This window comes from Rhinoraja longicauda, chromosome 1, assembly GCF_053455715.1.
Source record: "Rhinoraja longicauda isolate Sanriku21f chromosome 1, sRhiLon1.1, whole genome shotgun sequence".
Classification (NCBI taxonomy): domain Eukaryota; kingdom Metazoa; phylum Chordata; class Chondrichthyes; order Rajiformes; family Arhynchobatidae; genus Rhinoraja; species Rhinoraja longicauda.
Window position 1 is genome coordinate 112,500,612 of NC_135953.1, and position 6,000 is coordinate 112,506,611.

A 6,000-nucleotide genomic window follows, 5' to 3' on the forward strand; every position below is an offset into this window, starting at 1 on the left:
GCCAGCCAAGCCAGGTCTTGGTGCTTGTTGGTGAGTACTGGCGATGAGGCATTTTGCCAGACAAGCTGGGCTGTCTGTTCTGGGAACCACGCCACAGGATCCATGGAGTCATTCCCCTGCAGTGCCTGCAGGACGTTCCGTGCTGACCACTGCCCGATGGACTTGTGGTCAAAGGTGTTGGTCCGGAAGAACCTGTCCACAAACGACAGATGGTTCGGCAATGTCCAGCTGACTGGCACATTGCGTGGCATCTGCGCCAGGCCCATCCTTCGCAACACCGGGGACAGGTAGAACCTCAGCAGGTAGTGGCATTTGGTGCCCACGTGCCTTGGCTCTATGCTCCGCCTGATGCAGCCACACACGAAAGTGGCCATCAGAATGAGGGCGACGTTGGGCACGTCTTTACCCCCGTTGTCTGCCGACTTGTGCATTGTGGCTCGTCGCACCCGGTCCATCGCCGACCCCCAGATGAAACGGAAGACGGCCCGGGTGATCCCCGTGGCGTAGGAGGGAGGGACGGGCCACACTTGCGCCAAGTACAGCAGCCCCGAGAGCACCTCACACCTGATGACCAGGTTTTTCCCCGTGATGGAGAGGGAGCGCTGCTTCCACAGCTCCAGCTTCTTCCCCACCTTGGCTATCCACTCCAGCCAATTTTTGTTACATGCCCCAGCCTTCCCGAACCAGATCCCCAGCACCTTCAGGAAGTCAGGCTTGATGGTGAAGGGGATGGAAGATCGGTCGGGCCAGTTGCCAAAGAGCATGGCCTCGCTCTTCCTGCGGTTTACCCTGGCCCCTGCATCGTCCTGGCTGGGTTGTTCCTGGGCTTCCTCAGGTGCATGATGCGGGACTCCCTCCCCAACAGGAATCTCCCCTGCACCATTTCACCCGAGCGGTCCCCATCACCACTCTTCCCAGAATCCCCTGCAGAGCATGGGACCGGGGCCAGAACCAGAGGGCGGGAGTCTTCCTCCACCACAGTACTCCCTTCCCCCCTGGAGGATTCCCGTACGCCCCCCTTCCGCTCCTCCCTAGAGAGATTTCTCCTCCTTTTTTTCGAAGAGGAGGAGCTCACAGACTCTGGGGTCCCCTGAGCAACCTTCGTCTGCGGCTCCCCCTCCTCCCGCCCGATCCCTCCTGCCCCCCGGCTGGATTATGGGGCCTGCGGAGTCCCTAACTGGAGGTTGCGGGATGGGTGGAAAGTTCTTGTCTCCGGGGCTTTTGTTCCCCAGGTGTTTCACCGTCTTTGCCACCTTGCCCCCCTTCTTTTGACCCTCACCACCCCCACCCGCGCTCCGCGCAACCCTAGGGTTCTCTGACTCAACTACAGTGGGAGTGGGAGTGGGGGTGGGAAAGGTGGGGGGGGGGGCATTAGTGGCACCGGAGCAGAGGCTCCACCCCGGGATTTGGGGCAATTCCTCCGAATATGCTCCACTTCCTTGCAGGTATTGCACCTTGGATACTCCGATGTCCAGAAGATGGTGAAGTCTCGCCCATCCTGCTGGACACAGAAGCGCCCGTCGACTATCTCCTCCTGGTCCAGCAGCATAGTCGGCTGGCGACGGAGGGAGAGAACGTGCTGCAGCTCCTTCCTGCAGAACCCCATGGATATTGGGGTGATGTCCGTGAGGACCTTCCCCAGGGTGTTAAGGTGGGGAAGAAGGGTCTCATTTGCGATGAAGGGCGGGATGTTGATCAGGACCACCCGCAGACACGCAGTCCTCCAGGTTCATTTGGGGGGGTAAGTAGCACCTGACCGCATCCTTGAAAGATAGGTTCCTCATGGGGAACCAGGCCTCAAGAGGAGCAGCCGAAGCAGCGCTGCTTTGCATAACTCCTCAAAGGCCCCGATTCCCCAGAACACTGACCCTGCTTGATATCAGGCGCTACAAATAAGCAAAACACTTACACAAAATACCAAACAGACAGTCCAAATGGCACAAGGCCAAGTCCACACACACAAAACAAATGTGGAACAGTTCGAGGGAGGGAGACGAGTGGTGTTGCCTCGAAGGTTGACAATGGCGGCTCCCACAAAAACTGCTGCGTCACAACCTCTTATCCCGGCTTTCTCGGCTCTCCTGCGTTCCCTGGCGAGCTGCAGACTTTCGCAGGCAATCCCCACTGGTCTTCGCTGCTCCTGCAGCAACGAAAGGGATTAGCTTGCAGTCTTTGTTGTTGGAAGCCTTCTAACTTCACCGCTCTTTCCGAGAGAAAGAAGGCTCCGTCATTTCCAGGTCTGAAGGCCGCAGAAGAAGGTCGAGACGGTGAAGAAAACCTCCCACACCATATGAAAGCCAGACCAGCCCAGTCAGCAGCGGCGAGGGGGAGGGGTTGTTCCGGACGCAGCTGTAACAGTCCAGAAAGTCTTTCTCCCCCTGTTGGTGTGTTACAGTTTCCTGACAGGTTGCCAGTTGTGGGAGCTGCGCAGTTTGCTGATAATACTGCTCGTCGTAGCCCCAAAACACGCAGAAACTTTAAAAAAGATTTCTGCAGCATCGCAGCGATACCCAGAGATGTTTAATTGTACCGCTGTACCTCCTCCGAATTCCAAAAGATGATTAATACTCACCCGTTAGTGGGTTTGGATCGGAGCTCCACAGGGTAACCAGCTTGGAGCGGATGATGGTATTGAACGCTGGGCTGTAGTCTATAAACAACAGCCTGACTTTGTTTTTATTATCCAAGTGGTCCAGAGCAGAGTGGAGAGTCAGTGACATTGCATCCTCCGTTGATCTGTTGTGACGGTCAGCAAACTATGGTGGGTCGAGGTTCTTGTTTCGGCAGGAGTTGATATCAACAATAACCAACCTGTCAAAGCACTTCATCACCACAGACGTTAGTGCCACTGGTCGATAGTCGTTGAGGCAAGTCATCTTACTCTTCTTGGTTATTGATGCCCTCTTAAAGCAGGTGGGAACCTCAGACCTCAGTAATGAGAGGTTGAAAATGTCCACAAAAACTCCAGCCAATTGCTCTGCACAGGTTTTGAGAACTCGACCGGGTGTACCATCAGGTCCAGACGCTTTCCGAGGGTTCACCCCCCGTGAGGCACTTTCTGACGTTTGCCTCTGTCACTGGGACTGTAATACCATCAGGGCATAAGGGTGCTCGGGAAGGCACATCAGTGCTCTCCCTATCAAAGCGTGCGTAGAACGCATTGAGCTCGTCAGGAAATGATGCTTCGCTGTCGCTTGAGCTGCCTCCTGATTTTACCTTGTAGAAGGTGGTGGCATTCAAGCCTTGCCACAGTTGCCAAACATCCGCCTCATCCTCCAGCTTTGAGCGGAAGTTCCTTTTGGGCTTTTTGATGGCCTTGTCAAGGTCATAACTGGACTTCTTATAGACCACTGCGTCACCAAACCTGAATGCCCGAGATCTGGACATCAGAAGAATGCATATCTCCTGGATCATCCAAGGCTTCTGGTTTGGAAACACTCAGAAGGTTTTTATAAGAACACAGTCCTTATGAAGTCTGCAACGACTGTGACATATTCAATAGACAATAGACAATAGACAATAGGTGCAGGAGTAGGCCATTCGGCCCGTCAAGCCAGCACCGCCATTCACCGTGATCATGGCTGATCATGCACAATCAGTACCCCGTTCCTGCCTTCTCCCCATATCCTCTGACTCCGCTATCATTAGGAGCTTTACCTAACTCTCTCTTGAAAGCATCCAGAGAATTGGCCTCCTCTGCCTTCTGAGGAAGAGAATTCCACAGCTTCACAACTCTCTGAGTGAAAAAGTTCTTCCTCATCTCCGTTCTAAATGGCCTACCCATTATTCTTAAACTGTGGCCATTGGTTCGGGGCTCCCCCAACATCGGGAACATGTTTCCTGCCTCTAGCGTGTCCAGTCCCTTAATAATCTTATATGTTTCAATAAGAACCCCTCTCATCCTTCTAAATTACAGAGTATACAAGCCCAGTCGCTCCAGACCTTCAACGTACGAAAGTCCCGCCATTCAAGGAATTAACCTAGTGAACCTACGCTGCACTCCTTCAATAGCAAGAATGTCCTTCCTCAAGTTTGGAGACCAAAACTGCGCACATTACCCCAGGTGTGGTCTCACTAGGGCTCTGTACAACTGCAGAAGGACCTCTTTGCTCCTATACTGAACTCCCCTTGTTATGAAGGCCAACATTCCATTGGCTTTCTTCACTGCCTGCTATACCTGCATGCTTCCTTTCAGTGACTGATGCACTAGGACATCCAGATCTCGTTGTACTTCCCCTTTTCCTAACTTGACACCATTCAGATAATAATCTGCTTTTCTGTTCTTACCACCAAAGTGGATAACCTCACATTTATCCACATTAAACTGCATCTGCATGCCCACTCGCACAACCTGTTCAAGACACCCTGCAAACGCATAGCATCTTCCTCACAGTTCACACTGCCACCCAGCTTTGTGTCATCTGTAAATTTGCTAATGTTACTTTTAATCCCTTCATCCAAGACATTAATGTATATTGTAAATAGCTGCGGTCCCTGCACCGAGCCTTGCGGTACCCCATGCGTTACTGCCTGCCATTCTGAAAGGGACCCATTTATCCCCACCTGCAGTACTGAGGTAGGTGGCCTATAAATTAAGTAACCAATTCAATGAAATTCACCCTTTTCCGAGGCTGCACCGCTCCCTAAAAAAAAAAATCAAGGTCCTGATAATCCCCCACCTTCTGAATGCATTTTGTCCCTGACCCCAAGATTCTCCTCTCCATCTGATCAATGAAGTCTTGGGCCAAAGTCACATCTGAAATTTGAACATGCCAAATCGACAATCAAAGCAATCATCAGTGCCCTTCATCTGTGCTCACTGTAATAGATGTAATAATGTACGTATTTAACTGATGGATGAGATGTAATTATTGCATCTCTTAAAATGAGAATGTTCTTTTAAGCTTCATTTCTTTTCAGACCAAAATCCTTCAAAATATATTTGCTTTTGGTTTACCACCACCAGATATACAAACATTTATAAAAACACTCCTCTTGAAGATTAACTTTCTAAATGACTTATTTTCTAAAGGACTGCGATGATGATTTGTCCCAGAATTGCTTTTAAAATGATTGAAATCAAAAGTCAGTCCGAGCATAAGTACGAAGCGATCTGCATCACCACAGAGAGATGTCAAAGACATTTTAACAGCTGTCATGGGCACTTCTGATGCTCATCAGCCACTGACCTTGAACAGAGCACTTTTTTTATACTGGAGAAAGCACAGGTGATGAAGCTGGGAGCTGGGCATTCTGTCACATCTGCTGCCGATCCTGGCATTGAACGGTGGAAACAGTGCCAAGTCCTTCCTTTAAAGAGTAAAACTGAAGCTTTATGTATCTCTTGTTAGTTGGTGGAAGGTAACTGAAATTTCTTAGAACAAAACTGAAAGTTCTGCAAACACACAGGTCAGATGTCATCAGCAGAGAGAAATAAAATTTCCTATCGAAGACTATTCGATAACTGGAGGATCCTGTTAACTGCAGCTTCCAGGCAAGAATAAAGATGAGGTCTTAAGGTCATAAGTGAGAGGAGCAGAAATAGGCCTTTCAGTCCATCAAGTCTGCTCCACCATTCAATCATGGCTGACCTATCTCTCCCTCCTAACCCCATTCCTAACATACAGCAGCAGTCTAAAATTTCAACTTCATTCAATCTCCTTCTCCCAAAGCTCTGGGAAAAAGTGATTTGGTAAATATGGAAGTGCAAGATGGTGGGTGGATGCAGGTAATAGTTCTGTCAATCACAGTTGGTAAAATCCTCCGGCAGGGAAAGATAATACATGATGGTTATCAAACATTACAGCAGAATCTTGATCAGTTAGGCAGGTGGGCTGAGGAATGGTTAATGGAGTTTAATACACATAGGTGTGAGGTATTGCATTTTGGGAAGTCAAACCGGGCCAGGACCTTGACAGTGAATGGTAGGGCTCTAGGGAGCGTTGTAAAGCAGAGGGATCTAGGAATGCAAGTACTTTGTTCCTTCAAGGTGGCATCACA

At 50.2% G+C, this 6,000-nt stretch overlaps 1 pseudogene; it reads right to left on the reverse strand.

Moving 5' to 3' along the window:
• The window catches only part of LOC144592751 (uncharacterized), a 79,832-nt pseudogene extending 76,418 nt beyond the window's left edge, over positions 1–3,414 (reverse strand).
• Positions 3,415–6,000: the final 2,586 nt, after the last annotated feature.